We start from the raw sequence: 18520 nt of genomic DNA, 5'->3' as shown, positions 1-18520 counted from the left end.
ATCCGGGCTTTCCTCAGTTCTACACAGCATCAAGACACAGCCATAGGGTGGCTGTGATCTCCTGAACACAACCAGGGTTCTGCATCACATTTCAGCCTTTTTTTTTTTCTGTTTGCAAAATAAACAAACAAACAAAAACCATTTTTACACTGCTTTAGCAGAGCATTTTGTATCAGTTCTAATCTGTTTCCACATGCTCATTGTAATTCAGACCATACTTTTACTTGTTCTTCTTTCCCCTTCTCCAATCAAACAACATTATATATTCAGATGAAACTGCTAATACTTTAATTTCCCTTATATTTCCATTCCTTCAACCTCCCTTAGCTTAGGAGAAACACTAGGGGATAGATTTTAGGGAACACCAATAGTCCATGTAGAGATCAGCAGGAGCAGCAGGTGTTTGGCATCTCTGAACATCAAGCCCTATCTGCATATTCCTGCCAAGCTCATTGCCCAAGAACCTGAACACCTGCATCAGATTGATGTTGCCAGCTCTTGTAATTTTATTTCCAGTGTGAGACTATGTACTGGCTTTAAACTGCACTTCTGGAATTATACAATTACATAGAAATCTCAGCACTCATCACAGAATTCTGGTCCTCAAGACCCCAGAGAAAAACATGAAAACACCATCCACGTGCCATCACAGGTGAAAAAGGCATTAGAAAACAAAGAATTTTGCTTAGCATTACCTAAACTCAATTCATTAGCTATAAGGGGATACAACTCATGATGCTCAAGATTCACTTCAGAAAGATTTACAATTTGTTCCCATTGCTGGCAGACAGTATGCAAGATCTGTACTAGAGGAACCAGGAAAATATTCATTGTGACTTTTTTAAATTCACTTGAAATAAGACCGTGCTATGTAGCAAAACATCCCATAAAATCTCTAACTAGATACTGACAGCAACGTTCACTGTTGCTTTCTGAAAGGTCTTTAATTGATCATTCACATAAATCCCCACAGAAGCTGAATTTTCCTCCAGACGTGAAGCTGTATTCTGATGCACAGACTCAGTCAGAACTTCTGAGCTCTTATGTTATACTCCCAAATATAACTAAGTAATAACAAGCTAGGTATATATACATGCATGTGTGCACACAGTAAAAAATAAATAAATAGTATTATTCATACAAATTACTTGGAAATTGATTTCAGGTAGAGAGGGTGTCAGGTTTGTAATCTGTTTGTAGAAAACTTGTAACAGGAGGAGTTTGGGTTTACTGGATACTTATTTGTTCAGCTCAGTTTTGTGTTTAATAAATTATTGGATCTTCTTTATAGCGAGTTTTTAGCGAGTATAAACGGATCCCACAAGGTTGGTCTAAATCTTAAGTCCAAAGAAATAAGGTGTGTAAGCACAAACACAGGAGTGGCACTTTCTATTTTGAAAGGTTTCCATTTCTGTTGAAATGAAGAACCTCCTGGCCAGTGTCCAGGCACAGGTTTCCTGCAGATAAAGGTCAGTGCTGCCAGGGGAGAGCCTGAGTGTGCCTGCAGGAGCGTGCCTCAAGCTCTGTTGAGGCTTGCCAGAGTGGTGAAAGCTGCTCTCCTCTACCACAGCACTGTGGGCTGTCTAGCCTGTTTCTAATCCTTGGTTACAGCTGCTGTGTTGGAGCCAGCAGCAGCCTCAGCCAAGTATTTCAGATGCAAATGTTTAGGCAGTAAACCACAAGTCATGCGATATGGAAACATTTTTCCTGGATTTTTGTTATGGATGCTGTTAAAAAAGTAAAGACTGAGATGGCTTTTCTCACTCTGCTTTGTGGTACGCAAGTGCATTTTGAAGAGATCGTCTATCTTGTAGATAGATGGTTGTAAGACTGTATATATTCTCTTTTAGTTGTCTTTTCCAAATTAGATTTGGTATAAATAACAATTCCTGTCCAAATTAAAATATGAGCTAGCATTCTAGAGTGCTTTTATTCTCAGAGCTTCCTTGATATACTTCCAATGACATCCAAGCCACAATTTTGTAAATCAAAGAACTTGGAAGTCTTTAAAAGCTATAGTAAATTATGTAGAGTGTTTGAAGAAAAAATAGGATCCAGAATATTCTTCATGTTTCATGCAGAAATAAACACAGATCAATAGGGAAACAAATGTTGCCATTCAGTAACTGTCCTACCAGGAGAGAATAAGGATCAGGGAAAAGAAGTTCTCTGATAGCAAAAAGTAAAAGCATTTTTCCCCTCTTCTTCTTCCCATTTTTTTTAAGTCAAATACATGCCATTCTCATAAATACCAACACCAGCTCTCCCACTGCTCTCACAGTGAAGATGTTAATCATGCACCCATGTCATATCAATCCCACTCACACCTGGAGGACTCCAGAGGTGATCAAGGTGGAAATGCAATCTGCTCATCCTGCCTCAGTAATCCCTTCCTTCCCTGCTACTATGAGCAAGGAAAAAATAAAAGCAAAGAGTAAACAAACAAACAAGCAAACAAAAACATTCCTACACAAGACGTAATTACTTTTCCAGTTGATTTGAGCAAAGAATGGGCTTTGTTGTCAAGGCTCCTCTATTTTCATTTCAGCTACCCTTACTTTTTGTATTGATTTATTTTTGAAACATTGTGACCTGTCGCAATTAGTGGTACTTGTCTGGCAGCAATGCACATTAAAACAGGTATTTTCTGAAATAGAGTGGGAGGGAAGAAACAGTAAATGCTACTCATGGAAAACATGGCCTGGTTTTTAAATGAGTACAGAAAGTCTTCTGAAAGACCATATAAATGAGTTGAGTTCAATCATAGCAGCAACAGCTTTTTTTTTGTTTTCCATCCCATCGTACAAAATGCATGAGCATCCTCAGACCAGGGTCCCAGAGAGGCCTACTTGTAAGAGACACTTCAGGACCCCTCCCAGAGAGGCCTGCTGGTAAGAGACACCTCAGTGGAGCATCTTGCTGTTCCTATACAGGTCACAAGGCCCTACTGCCTTGTGCACAAATCAGCTTCCTGCAGAGGGGAAGGCACAGGCATGAAGCAGTACCTTGCCCTGACTGCCCATCCCTTCACCCAGCAGTGTCTTAAAAGACAAACAGGGAGAGGGTGGTGTGGGGAACATGACCCTCTGTAAGGATACATCCAAGAAAGACAGCAATCACAATCCAGTAATAGGACGGAATCACCCCTTTCTAGGAATGAGGGCTTACCAAACACTCCAAAGAAGGCAATCACTAAGTAGAGATGCTTCTCTTGTGGCTACCAGCCCTTAAATGAAGTTAGGGAGGGGTGGAGCCAGTGTCTACCCCCTTCAGTCTCACAGGTTTCCACTTGTGTTCTCAGGGCTGGCTACACCCATTCACCAGTTGCTCAATCACTGATCTAACAGTTCCCGTATACCCTCTGACAGCCACATGGAAGGAATGGGTCTCCCCTGCGGGTGACCCACCAGGTCATGTCCCCAGAAGAAGCTCCAGACAAACCCCTTTCTGCAAACCAGCTCTGGGCTGGACAACAAGCTCTCTGGCCTTCATGACAAGGAAAGCATGCTGCATATGGTTGTGGAAACAAGCTTTAGGTACAGCAAAGTTGAAAAACTCATCAAGGAGAAAAGCTGTGTGGAGTCCAGGTGGCAAGTGAGTGGGATTTTGTAAGAGATCTGGATGTAGAGATCTACAAGTGGCCAAATATCAGCTCAGACATCTGAATCTATTTACTGGATCAGTATCCTATTCCACGTCCCTCATTTCTCATGTCCTGAGAGGGATTAACATTAAGTTCCTGAATCTGTGGAACAGGAGAATAAATTCTCTTAATACACTTCAGAGAGCCACAAATTGCAGAGATAGCTGTGCAGGAAATTCATCTGAAAAAGCATCCCTCGAAGGTATTTCTGAGAATGGATATGTTAATACTCAAGTATGTTTTAGAGTTTCATATAACTTAAGCGATGACTAAGTTAGATCACACACACACACACTAAAAAAAAGATGAACCTGAACAAAATGGAGTATCCAATTGTGAAGCCAGTTAGAGTAAGCAGTCTGCAGTGCACTTGATTGCTACTGTGTGATGCAGTCATCAGTTACCTGATTAGAAATGCTGCCTTTCGTTACTGTGCGCCGGTGAATGCAAAGGGGAGAATTCAAAAAACAAATTGCCCCAAGTTGCCACTGAGTGCCTATTGCCTGGCGTTAAGAGGGATTTGAGCATTACTGTGTACACTGCAAGAGCTATAAAAGCATTAGGAAAACCACAATGCTTTCTCTGCTGGGAATGCTTCCCAGGATTTAGCCATAACCCATCCATTAATTCTGCCCTATTAGGAGACCTGTACTTGACATTAGGAGACATGCATTCTGTCTGATCAGGGCTGGTGAGAAGAGCCTTGAAGATGGCTTATGCCTTCAGTTACCATGGCCAACCAAATATGGCATTCCTTGCTCATTTAGCAGAGCACTGCTGTGCAGACTTCAAGCAGACATCCCTAGCTGAGAGACTGTGAGAAATGCCCATACAAAGTTGTCCCCAGTGATGTCCCCTAAGGCTCCCTAACCCTAGAGCTCTGGAGGCTTAAGCCATTCTCATGACCAGAAGAGGTACCACTTGACATGGCCTGGGAGGTGAGGCTCAGCTGAAAAGCAGTCAGACTGCTTACAACTGTCTGTCCATACCCATCAGCTGGATTATATTAATACCGCCTTTCATTAAGAATGCTTTTTCAGATTCTTTTCAGAATAGCAAAAAAAAAAAAAAAAAAAAAAGAGTTATTTGTAGCAGTGGTTCCCAGCCAAGGAGGTAGGCTCAAATGTTTTACGAGCAAGGTGCAGAAACCCTGCAGAAAAACTGTCAGATCTGCATTGGCAAAGTCAGCTCAGAAATTACTGCTCTGCATTTGGCATTGCCTCTGGAGTGAGGGAGACATTCATGAGGTGAGGTGCAGGTGAGGACAGGAGGGAGGGTAGTTCAGTTCAATGAAATAAATAATAATTTCCATTTTCACTAGGATATTGACAGGAAAAGAGGACTGGGCACCTTGTTCAGAGCCAGCTGCAGCTCCCCTGCAAACGTCACTGCTCTCTGCCGTGCAAGAGTTATTGTGAGCCAGCTGTAAACCATCCTCCACATCATCCACCTAATCCTTGAGCATATAGAAAAACTGATTCAGCACACACATATCTTCCATTGTCAGCCAGGAGAGGGAGTTCAGGGAAGAAGAAAAAAAGTACAGCTTTTTATAGCTGCCTCTACATCAAGTAATTAAACACAGCTCTCTCAAAAGGATTCCCAGTCAGGAGCATGGAGCAATGAAGCAGCAAGGCTCAACGTTCAAAATACAGACATCTCCTAGGAGTCCAGCAGAGGGCTGAGATTATAAAGATGATAAAGGGCCTGGAGCACCTCCCATATGAGGAAAGGCTGAATAAGCTGGGTCTGTTCAGCCTGGGGAAAAGACAACTGAGGGAGAACTGATTAATGTTTATAAATATCCAAAGGGAGGTGGGAGGCAAATGGTTGAGGCCAGGCTTTTCTCAGTAGTACATAGAGATAGGACAAGGAGCAATGACCTAAAACTTGAACACAAGAAGTACCTTACTGTCATCTGAAATCTGGGAAGAAAACTCTCTAACATGTGGTGTTAGAAAGCAGCATTCCTTTATTCTCACTATACATATCAGGCAACGACAAACAAGCACTTGCTCTCAGAGTTCAGGTTCTACATTTAAACAGAAAAGACATACATATGCAGTGCAGTTTTCATACATAGTCATTCTTTTCCCATAACTCATTATATATGCTAATTTCCCTCTGGGTCTGCACAGTAGCACCTAAGGTGTTCATATGCCCACTTACTTCATCCCCATTTTCCTCCATCAGCTTCATCACTGAGACTTCTGGCTGATCTTCAGCTGTTTTACCTTAGTTTGGCAAATTTCCATTGCTTGTTAGGCCATAATGAGCAATTTCCAAAACAATATATGTGAAAATCCAAGGAAAACATCCTTGCACCTGGTGAAATGCAAAGATAAGTAGTCTATTATGACTCCAGTGCTCCTTGGGAAGGAGAATAAGAGAAAACAAGGCTGTTCACACACCAAATAAAGTTGAAGTGGAAAGTTTTAGAATTAGCACTCACTGATTCTTTTTGCTAAACTAATATATTGGTCCTTAAACTAATATACTGATCCCTATTGCTAAACAAACCAATATATCAATACCTCCTTTTCTTTTGAGGATTATGATGTTTATATTTTAATTCGCACTATCTTTGACCTTCACATTTAGGGATACATCCCCAAGACTGAATCATACAAGCAAGGATACACATAGCTACTACACACTATCCAATGTTTTATTTTCTAGGTGCTCCATAATTGCTGAGGTGTTTACTACACTCTTTTCTAGTTCTACAATTTCTAGAGAGGGAATAAACCACCTGATGAATGAGTGAAAACTACTACGTCTTTCTACTAATGGACCTGTTGCTGTCACCTTTGGCGTTATTATTCTTAGGCTACAGGTTCCAGTCCACTATGGGGGTAATACCTTCCAAGCTCAATCTCCACATAACAAGTACCATCCTTTTCTTTTAGCTGATGCCCAGTATTTACCCCTATTTCTTCCAAAATACTCACTTGTGGATATTTTCCTAGTAGAGCGCACTCTGCGTGATTAGTCCCTTCATCCATCAAACAAATTATACTGTCCATAGATTAGGTTCCTACAATCCATGTCTATGATTCCACATACCTACCTGCAAAGTCTTTTATTCTACAAATTTTTTATCCAATACTGTATTCCTAATTTGTTTTGGAAGTGGTGTTCACCATGGTTTTCATCAACTTCATTTGATACCATACATCTAATTGATAAGCAAAGGTAGACAGGTACTATAATTTTAAACAAACAGAATATATACTCCCCTTAAGCATTGCAAAAAAAAAGTTATTTTTATCTTTTAAATCAGTAATATAAGCAAACAATTAATACAATAAATATAAAACAATCACTATATGCAGTAAAGATAACTAAAGTTTGGCAACTACATTCAAGTTCATAATATGATTTTCCATGTCCCCATCAGCAAATTGCATTCTTTTACATGAAAACTTCAACAAAGAACAGTCAAATATAAATAATATTTGTTTCTAGACCTGCATTTGAAATGAGAATAAAAAATTTTCAGTCCTCTTTGTTTACATTCATCAAGCCATATTAAAGATCAACCTCTTGCCTGGATTTTGGAAAATGATTTCATAGGACTACAACCACCATGTATTTCACAGAAGATATCTTTGAATTCTACCTCTATTTCCTTCCGAATACAGCTTGTCTCTTATCCTGTATCTAGATTTTATATACTTGGGGACAGTCTTTAAGTCACAGCTAACCCTGAAATCATATCTAGCAATGTATTTTAATCTGTCTTTTGACTTTGGGGCTATATCTATCTCAGGCACATGTGAGAAATTAGTGCCAGATATTTTCCAGAATTTCACCAAAAAAAGTATCACCCATCTCTTCATCCATCTTTCCTTGTCTTTCAACAGTTACACTGTGAGTTTCTTCAAGGGGAAAAAAATATCTTTTGCTCTTTTCTGTAGATTACAGATGTAGATGTCAGTCTATGACTGACTACTGTGGATTTGCCTGTGCAAAGTAATATTGTTTATGCAGTAAATATAAAATGTTAATGTATTTTGATAAATAAACCAAATACGAATCTGACTGTGGAATTGTTTGCAAATGCACATTAACTGGCATATGACTATGTAAATAATATTTGACAAGTTAAAAGTTACTCTTAACTTTTGGGTTTTATAAAACTGGAAAACATTCAGTTCTCTCTGTTTGTCATAACATCTGATAGCTCAGTCATTTCAAATTACTAAGGGGTTGTTCTACAACAAAACAGCAGTTAGCTAGCTTGAAGGCAGACAGAGGATCATACAACTGCTGGGATTTCACTCAGCCCCTTGCACTGTATTCTTCAAATGAAAACTTCAAAAACTTGTAGTAGATAACAGGAAGAGTCCCCTGATGCAAGCTGGAGAAGGTAATGTATATCTCCATAATATAATTCTTGGTACTTCCTTAATGAAATGAAAAGCATTGATATAAACATCATCACAGAGTAAATTTGATTCAGTGGTTTGTGGGCATCAAATTTCAGAGACTAACCAATGTGCTTCATTGACAGTAACTGAAGAGAAGCTGAGGACTACCTGAAAACGGACATTTTCCAGCTGACCAACAGATCTGATGGCAGGGATGTAACATGATTCACCAAACTGCAAATTGGGTTTCAAAGCTCCCAGTGCAAAATCAGAAGTATACCAGCTACAAGACAAAAACATGATTTGCAGGACACATCCTCCCAGTTCAAAGGCATTCAAAGACTTCCACTGGCCAAGGGTTATTTTTTAGGATGTTTTATGGCTGAGAACAGTTCCAGCAGCCACTGAGACAGATGAAAAACCAGAAAGATAACATCAGCTGTCATGTAAACCGGCTACTGCAAAAGAAACCCAGTTACGTGCCCACAATTGAGTCAAATATATCCTGCTGCATCCCAGACCCCAGAGCTGGTACTAATGATCACAGCCTTGGTTTGAAAAGGACAGGTAGTTTGTAGGGTAAAACATGAAACGTGACATAAAAAAAGTACCATGGTCTCCAAAATTCACCTTTTCTGGGAAAAGATGAACTACAGACAGAGTCATCAATTATCAACATGGCATTTTTCATTAGAGAACTTTTCCCCTTTAGTTTTAAGCAACTAAATTAACAAGTAGCGAATAAGTGCAGCTGCTTTGTTAGTATTTCTAGATTTAATTCATTCCCATGATGATTTTAAGAAAATCTGTATGATAAGTTATTGAAAGAGTATATACTTAAGGCATTGCATAAGCACAATATTTTTTACGAGCTGTTTTGTAATAGCGTATTTATTTGCGGCATCTGTACTGCACTGAAGTGAAGACTGAGAATTCCTATCTGGTTTGGCCATTATATGAAAAAGTAAATTATGCTCTTTTATGGACAGCAGCATTCCTGACTTCAGCCAACAGACAAAGTAATAGAAGTATCACTAAAGTTTTACTACAATTGTTGACTTAGCTGTTATTGCATTTCTTCCCTGAAGAAAAAAAACAAAAAAACCACATAGGTTAGCTCTTCCTTCAAGCTAAGAAATTTAAAGTTATGAAAGCAATGTTTAATGAAATGCAAGCATCATTTGAGCCAGGCTATATCTTACCATTAGGGGAAAGTGTAGAATCTTGCTGGTGCTACAGGAACTATATTTTGATTTAAGGATATGCAGTATTCCCTTCTACTATTTCTGTAAGATGGAAATATTGCTAGTATGTTTATATGACCTTTCTCAGCAGATTTTTATAATAACAGCAAATTATATTATATGTAATATCTAACAATTCTCGAAGTTAGAGGAGGAAAAAAGAAATAAGCAACCATGAATAAAGGTTGCATCTTCATTTCATATCTGGAGAACAGAAGAAGGAATGAGTACCTGAGGAGAGTATCTCATATGTAATTTTTATAGCATTTCAAGGATGCAATCTTGATCTCACCTTATGCACTGCTTTTTTTTCAGCACACATTCCTGTAAACCTGTTTCACTTTAACCTCTAAGGGTTCCCTGAGGAACTCCATGAAAGAAGATCCAAGCTCTTTGAAGTCCCTGGCTGATACAAGTCCAAAAACTTTAGAACAGGGAGAGCTTCTGCTGCTTTATATTCAATGTTAAGTTTTCCTAGTCTCTAAAAATGTGCTATTTCCAGTTATTATGATTATTGTGTGTGAAAGGTAGGACAGTTATTACATATTACATTCTGAACCAGATAGTTACCTTTGTATTTCCTGTAAACTGCAAGCACCGCTCTATTCAGAATGCATGTTAAATTCAATACATTTTTACTACCAATGACAAGTTCCCTTCACGGCTTCCAGCTTCTGAAAACAAAACAAGCCAAATTCCAGCAATGCTCTCTTGTTTTCACAGAGAACATAGTCAGGTTTTAAATACTCATGGTAATGACAGAAGGTTTAATGATCTCATCAAAAATTGCATCAGATGTTTTATCACTATTTCTTCTCCTCCACACAGAAGAAGGGAGCAACAAAAAGAGACAGCAGAACGCCACCACGAAAGCAATATTCCCTCTATTGAGAGGTAGCTTCCTAGCAATTAACATTATGGATTGTTTGAAAGCTGTGGCAAACAGACCTAGAGAATACTGATAAGAAGATTAATTATTCATTTCAAACTCCACTTGTTACCTACTAGTGATGAAAAAATAAAAATATGGCTTCAACCCCCCAAAATTCAGAAATTAAAAATCCTCCATGCTTATAATCAATGTTATTCACACATCTTGTTCAGTTCCGAAACACCCTCTCTCTTTTTTAAAGGAGTAAAAAACTGGAGTTCCTTCATCTCACATCTGCTTGTCATTATTTTTGCTTTCTATACCTAATCAGAGTAGACAAACAATCTGAGGAAAGATTTTGAACTGGTTTCCATCTCACTCTGTTATATTATTATTGAAATAGCACATCAGTTTTCACCTCATATTCTATACAATTTCAGTCTCCATACCTCAAGAAGAGAATTGAAAACACATGAAGTGTACTTAATTGCGGTAGTCAAAGTGCAGCCTCCGTGTCAGCGGGAAAAGGAACAAGAGAGAAACCAATCTTAGTTGTTGCCTGTTACCAAAAGGGAAAAATGGAAATTTAAATTAACACTGATGGGGGAAGGAATTGGTACTGAGAGATCTGAGCTGCCTAACTAATGGGGTATGGAGCATTTCCTTTTCAGAAGATCAAGAAGGTTACAGTAGGCGTGTGCACGTCTGAACAGCAGCGAGGGCCTGGGGCCTGCTCAGCTGCACTAAGCACAGCATGGACAGTTGCTCAGCAGTCCTTTCTTTGGCACTGGTCATGGAGACTCAGCAACATATACAATTGCAGTTAACCACCAGTCACTGCTCTGATATTGGCAGCTGCATCAGCAGTGAGGTTGCTCCTTGCTCAGAGGGTTTTTTTGCTTGTAGTTGCATTATGTTGTCAGATGTATTAACTAGGATCCTGGATCCTAACTAGGATAACTGGTCAGGAATCCAGAATCCAGCTGTGATGAGAGCTGAACATAACATTGTCCCTTCCTTGAAGAGCTCAGCTTTCTAACAGATGTTAGCATCCTTACCTCGATCAATAGAAACAGCCTGGGACTAACCTGGAACAACATGTCAATATCACCTTGGTTTTGATTATAGGCAAGCTGCAAGTTGAAAAATAAAACACTCCCTGAACCACTCTTGACTTTGTAATTCCATTTTTCTCTCTTCCTGAATGTAAACTGCGGATCTACTGATTCCTCCAGAGTTCACTTCCTTCAGCAGCAAAGAAAGCCTTTGGGAAGTTTGGCAACTCTGAGGAAACCAAGGAACTGGCAGTCCTGCTGTGCGTCACTGTGGACCACCTGTCTGAATCCGAGTCTTGCTACAGATCTGTCTAAAGCATCTTTCACTTTAGCAGTTTTTTATGTAAATAAAAGCAGGGTGCTCTTCAAACACAAATTATTTTGGATTCTTTATAACCAATGTGCCAAACTGACATGAGAGCCGGAAATAGAAACTGAATACCCCTGCTAAGCAGGATCCATAGGGACATCCTGCAACCCTGCAACACAAACATGGAGTTGCTGTTTGTTTTAACAATGTAAAGGGTACTTGTCAAATCCCTGATCAACAGATCCAGCAGGATTTGGGACTGGTAATAAAGACAGCACACTAGAAGCTCCCTTTTGTATTCTTCCCATACCAGAGATAGTGTGTGCAAGTCTATCTACATGAATTAGAGCAGGCTGCCCTGCTCAGTCAGACTGACCAGAACTGAGCAGGAAATCAGTGTGGAACAGGACTGTAGCAATACAGGGAGTTAACAGAACTGGCTGTACTGTTTTTTGGTTTGTTGTTTTTTTGTTTTGTTTTGTTTTTTAAATGAAGACTGAGCACTGCAGTTTATTTGCTAGCAACAGGAAATAAAACAATAGTAGAAATAAGACACCTGAGGTACACTTCTGGAGACATGCAAGAAGGTCTGAGATGTTTGATGGGGAACTTCTGCATGCTAGGAGCCACACAACAGTGCACTGTGAAGGATCAGACTGTCAACAGCACAGAAGATAAAGATGATATAAAGATGACAAAAGGATAAAATGAATACAGGAACAAGGAGAGGGAGGAGTCATCAATTGGAAGAGGCTGGCCAAGATGCAGGAAGAAGAAAGAATAAGCAAGCAGAGCTTTGTCCCAGCCAGAGACTGCAGTGACTCAACTGAGGGGGCATTACCAAGGCATGCAACACAGGCTGGGATTAAAGAGAAAGGATCTGTGGAGATGTTCCATCAGGCTAACCCACAAAGGGTGTTCAGGTATGCTGGCTCCTTCCACTTCACATACATGTCGTGTCATCCGTGCACATCAGGTATCTCTGGTGAATAACAATTTCTTGCTTCTGAACAAGTCATTTTTAGTCACTTTAATCAGCCGCTGTCAGAGGCTTCCAGACGAAAGAGCTTGCAGGTGACAAGTACAGCTGGGCTTGTCACATTAACGTGATAGGTTTCACTTCCCTCATCTCTCCCTGGGTGGAGCTACTTGATCTCCCCACTGCTGAGTGTTTTGAGCAGCAACTCCCTAACTGGAGCTCACATGGGTCACATGCATCTATTCTGTGCCCAAACTCCAGCTCACCCTGTAGGAGTGATAAATGAAGATGCTCCCTGTGCCAAAAGCAAGAGCTCTGACACTGTAGAGCTTGTATTACTCCTCTACCACTCAGAGGATTCCCCCTTGATCAAGAGTCACCCTTCTGGCACCAGTGCCTTTGGTGGAACCACCAGGTTCTTAGAGCAGAGCACAGTTCACGCTGGGAATATGCACCCAAGGTCCTCTGCAGCTGTCCAGATAACAGGGACCTTGAGAGAGAGTTTCCTATTAGAGCAAATTAAGTCAATATTACCTGCTGGATGCCCTTACACCCTAGCTAATGAATGTCCTTACTGCAAGGCTTAATTCAGTTTTCATTGTATCTTCAGAGTTCAGCCTGAAAGCCTCTGTTATTAAATTCTTGCTCTGCTAGTTCAGTAGCGAGCCAGCAAAACCATGGTAGTGTAAAAATTTGACTTAAATTGCATAGAGAGGGCAAGAATTGTTCTTCTGTAAATCCACATAATAAATTCTAATAGAAATCCAGCGTATTAAGTCCTTGTCATTGTAATGGCTGCTGAAGGAATGCTGTGCTGGTCATTTTCTATGGGACATGAGGGATCCAGAGTAACTCCTCATCTGCACATACTTTCCCCATTATGCTGAGCTGCATTTACATCCCACAGCTCCAATTCCTCCATTTGTAAAACAGCGTTCCTCAAAAAGTAAATACCAAAATCTTTTATTACTTCATTACATACAATGTTTCTCTAAAACAGCAGGCAATCTATAGAAGCTCAAAGGAGACAAAAAACAATTATCTGCCCCACAAGGATGATCCCAATTAGGCAGCAAATTTCCAATGAAGCTCGGCTAGCTCGCTAGATCTCAGACACAGCCCCACAGCTTTAAAAGAAAACAGGCCATCTTTTCAACTCAGGAACTGTGCTAAGTTCTCATAGGATGCAGTACATGGGGGGATGCCTGAAGTAGCCGGCCAGCTGAGGGCTGATCTTTCATCCTCATCCGAAACCCTTGATCTGTTGCAGGTTTCTCACTAAGGGAACAAAGAGCAAGCACATAAAGAAGAATATACAAGCCTCTCTTTATATACTGCTTTTTTTACAGCATGGTTCAGCTCTGTTACCATACACAATAACTTCTCTACTGTTTAGCTCAGAAGAATATATATTTTATTCTCCACTGCATGAAATACTGTTTGAAGCCTGAATAGCTAATAAAACTTTTGGCCGTTATTAAGCAACACTAAGCTCTTCCCTTAGGTATGTCAGCACAGGCAAGCATTCACAGGTTTCGGGATGGAAATAAAGCTGCCAGGGTGCTTATAGCTACTGGCACACTCTGTCTATTCGGGTTAATGTAATGGAGGCTGGGTAGCAAAAGTAAACAGGGCTTAAACCTACTGCATCCTCAGTTTTTCTGCATAAACAAAATTAAGCAATGGAAATTAATGCACCAAAATCAGAGGTTAACACTGACGAGAATTTTTGCACTCTTAAATCTAATTTAAGAAAAGGAAGAACTTGATTTCTTGTCCAGCTCCTATTCATTATCAGGAGGCTACCTATTTGACATCGTTAGCAAAAATATACATCTTTTTAATCACTCTGCTATCACAATAAAAAAAATAATAGATAAAGAAAAGCAGTTTCTTTTAAGCCATAGAGGTTTTAACTCTATCAGAAAATTTTGACTCTGCAATCAAAAGCCATTGTTCCATAGGAACCAACACAATTATATTTGCACCCAAAGTGGCTAGTTTTCTTGGGGGGAAGACACAGTAGTTGATACATAAACACAGGTATAAATTTATTTGTGAGAAAGAAGTTTACACCCTTGGAAATACTACAGTTTTCATCAGAGGGAGGTGATAGCCTTGTGCGAAATATGATAAGGAACATGAAGTAGTAACTGGGACAGTAACTGAAGTCATTTTGTTTCTATCTCCTCTGCATACTGAGCACGCTATGCTTCCCTTAAATGACTAACTTCTGCACAAAGAGTCTAAATATTGCCACCCCGTGGTCTGACAGAACTATCTACCAGCCCTAAACACAGGGAAACAAAACACTTTTCCTAGGCACCATACATATATTCCAGTGTTTACATGCTGTTTCTCTTCTACATCTAGTTTTCTTTTACAGATCCCTGCCAGCAAAAGAAATGGTTTCCTGGTGACCCCACTTCCCTCTGTTTCACTTTTTCCAGGTGCCGCAGGCTGCCTTCTCCCTCCTGCAGTGCAGTGTGAAGGCAGACACTGAGCAGCAGAAGTCAGCAGCGAACACATTTGCCTAATATAACTATCACTGCAACTTCACATAGCCCATGCAACTGGCCTCTGGTCTGGATGGAAAGCAGAAGGGCAAATCCCTGACTCAATCCAAGACTTCTTCCCTGTCTCCCAAGCAACATTTACAATGGGCTTTCTTTTGGTAGTAATTTCTATAATAGATGTGTTGAGCTGTTCCCTATGAGCAGAATTAGCCACAGGCTTAAAGCTCCTCCTTTGTGGATGAGCAACTGAAAAGGGCCTAATTCTGCAAGAGCATGAAAGATATTTCAGTCTAAGGCTTTCCTCTTCTTAAGTCTTTTGTGCCTGGCCAGCATCACAGGTCAGTAGAACCTGCTTCCAGGTGAGGAGAACTGAAAGGAAACTCAGAAAAGAGAGAGATTCAGTCTATTCTAGCTTTGCTGAGAAGCTGGAGTCAAAGTGGTGACAGCATACCTCCCAGACTTGGAAGGGACCATGGGGATTCTTTGGTGTGAAACAGATAAATGAAGACCTGCAATTAATGGATGAGTGAATCAAAGTATCTTTGCAAAGAAAAAAAAACTCTAATCTCTATGCAAAGATGGAGGACTCACCATTTCACAGCTGTTCTGATGACTGCTGTCATTTTTAGAATGTTTTGCCTTTTGTTTGTTTGTTTGTTCCATTTTTTGTCTAGCACCATCCAACAGACATATTTTTCTTTTTGTAGCTCATTCTACAAGACTGGGGACTACTGCCAAGCTTCTATTTCCCATACAGTTCCTTAACATACAAGTCAAGCCTCCTTGTAGCTCTCCCTTTTTTGGAGTCAGGTATCCTCCTCAGCCTGCCTCCTGCTTGCCCTCCCACCTCCAAGCAATGGGTTATCTGGCAGGACTCCAGCTGAACTTCCCTACAGATGCCACCCAGAACACAGCAGGAGCCTGAGCCAAGTTACATCCAGAAGGTGTGACTGAGCCCTCCCAAGAGTTGCCATTAGTTGCTTCTATCAGGGGATAATCTTCCCATTCTAACATTAGGCCATATTCCAACCATTTTTTGCTTAACCAGTGAAATTAGGTATCCATCTACATTACTTGGCAGATTTTCCAAACTTATAGTTATTAATGACATCTCTAAATCTTTACATATGTGTGACTGCTCTTAATCCATGTTAGGCTTGCCAGTAATTGTATCCTCTGACAAACTAGTGTGTTCTGTCATAAAACAGTTTTGTTAGCAAAGCAATGGTATTGCCATATAACCGTATATCCTAACAAACCATTATTTTTGTAGAGGGACTATGCTGGGCAAACAAAACAACAGCTGTGCTATTTAGAAGTTGCATTTTAAAGGCTGATGAGAGAGAACAGAGACTGGTGACAGAGACCCATGAGAGTACAAGACAGAGCAATGCTGAAAGTACAGGCACCAGAAACTGTAAGAGTATAAACGTAGATTACAAGTGGCAAGATACAGAATCAGAGAATCATAGAATCACAAGGTTGGAAACGACCTGCAAGATCATCTAGTCCAACCACCAAAGTCACTTAAAAAAAGGTCACTTAAAATAGGTCACTTAAAAAAAGAAAAAAAAAAGCTTTTGAGAGAGGGGTAGAACCAGTTTTAGAATATAACTTTAAAATGTATAGAATAGTGTGGCAAACTATTGAGGCTGCCCAAGCTTGGTAGCTGAAGCAGAGCTGTATTCAAATTATTTATGACTAATGATACCAACTTGCTGTGCAGGATCTTTCCTTACAAACTGGTCTGTTGTGCTGTATTGCAGTATCCCTAGAGGGAAAATCACCTCTTTTCATTTGTTTGATATAGTATTTCAGTGCCTGTTTGTAGTCTGATACCTACTTCCCCTCTCCTTGCGGCTTCTTCATAATTTGAATGGAATAATCATCAAAAAAAATGCTTCTGAGTATCTTAGCTTTGAACCTCTCCTCTAAACTTCAATTATCCCTTTGGTCTCATGATGTTAGGGAGAGGATAAGTGTGCCCAGCCTTCCTCTTATTCTGCATTATCACAGCCACCCTTCTTTTCTTTAGAAAGGAAGCAGCTTGAAGCTCACAAGCTGACACAGACATTCCTGGACTATAATGGACCACTGAGCTCAACTGAAACTGAAGTTATAATTTGACCTCTTTGCTCCAATCTTTGGATCACTTCCTGAACATACTCCAATTCTTAAACCTCCTGTGGAGGTGAAGGGACTAGTGTCATCCAGGATAACCAAGGTCTGGCCTAGAACAGACTACTCTGATTAGTCCTTTAAGAGCATGGGAATGCATCTTTACTGCTCAGCGTCATACGCAATGGGCTTCCTAACATTTTATTTATTGTACTGACACCCCAAGTCTCAGTACTAGTGTCCAGATCTTTCCTGGGGTGAAATAGTTGATTTACAGTCCAATGAACTCTCTGATAAGTTGGATTTTCACTATCCTTTATTCCTTCAACTCACTGGAGGAGCAGAGGGGGAAGACAAGAACTGAACTCTGCCACCTTGCACGTAAGAGTCAGTGAAGCCAAAGCTCAGGACATAGAGCAATTCTGACTGTATTTTTTGCACTGGGCAGCATAGCTCACCTACTCAACATAGAATAGAAATAGCTGCCCAGGAAGCAAAGCTTATTAATAATCTCACAGCAAAGTGCAGGCTTCCAGGAAGTTCACCTGTATTCTCTCCAAGATTTCTCATGAATAAACAGTTTTGAGAAAGTTCTCAGGTAGTTGCTCATAAACAGAACTCACATTGAGAAGAAATATTGGCTCTTGCCAATTCTGCACTCATTAAGCCTGTTTATGTTCTGCCCGAATGGACAACAGCACGCCTTCCGAGGAACCTAGCAAACCAAGGATGGCATTGCAGGTAGCTGGATTTTGTTCCAGCCCAGCTGTGCCTGTCCTCCTGCTTGGGGTAAAGGCCAAGTAATGTTGCCATAACCTTCATCTGAAGGATCTGGCAAGTGGGACACAATTTTCAAGGCAAAAGTGCACAAGTGCGATTTCAGTAAGGTTGTTCCTTGACAAGACAAAGAGGGCCTTCACGACACAAAATCATTTGATGAGATGTTTCTGCCACTTTGGGGAATCACCTGCTAGAGTAGGTGAAATGGAACAAGGTACCCTAGAAAGTTCTTGCCAGCCTTCCTTTGTGTAGCCCAAATATATTCCTTCGGGAGGCTCCATCTTAATAAAGTCATCTGATTTGCATCTTAAAAGCATGTTTATTTATATGTCTTACTATAAGAACAGCACAAACAGAAAAAAAAAAGAGGTCTAATTTTGTGTTACTGCCATGTAAACACAAATCCTTCCCCTTTCTGCAGTCATACAAGCTCGTCCAACGTTCATTTATCTCCTCAAAGTTGATGATGAAGGTAGAGATTTTGCAAGGAAACCATAAGATTTTTTGCTCAGGCCTCCAAAAAACTAAAGCACATTTCATGAACGACCACTCAACCACTGATAGGAACCTGTACACGGACAGTGTGTTTGCTTTGTTTTCAGACAAGGCTCCAAACAAAACATCTGTTTCT

General features: G+C 40.2%; 1 long non-coding RNA gene across 1 annotated transcript in view; it reads right to left on the bottom strand.

The window, feature by feature from the left end:
* Nucleotides 1-5594: 5594 nt before the first annotated feature.
* The window catches only part of LOC112531716, a 36724-nt gene continuing 23798 nt past the window's right edge, over nucleotides 5595-18520 (bottom strand). The window contains exon 4 of the long non-coding RNA XR_003073620.2: nucleotides 5595-5968. This is a non-coding gene — a long non-coding RNA (uncharacterized LOC112531716). The remainder of the gene's footprint in view (nucleotides 5969-18520) is intronic.

This window comes from Gallus gallus, chromosome 2, assembly GCF_016699485.2.
Source record: "Gallus gallus isolate bGalGal1 chromosome 2, bGalGal1.mat.broiler.GRCg7b, whole genome shotgun sequence".
In the NCBI taxonomy this organism is placed as follows: Eukaryota; Metazoa; Chordata; class Aves; order Galliformes; family Phasianidae; genus Gallus; species Gallus gallus.
Note: the sequence above shows the minus strand (reverse complement) of the source record. Positions and strands in the feature narration are given on the sequence as shown.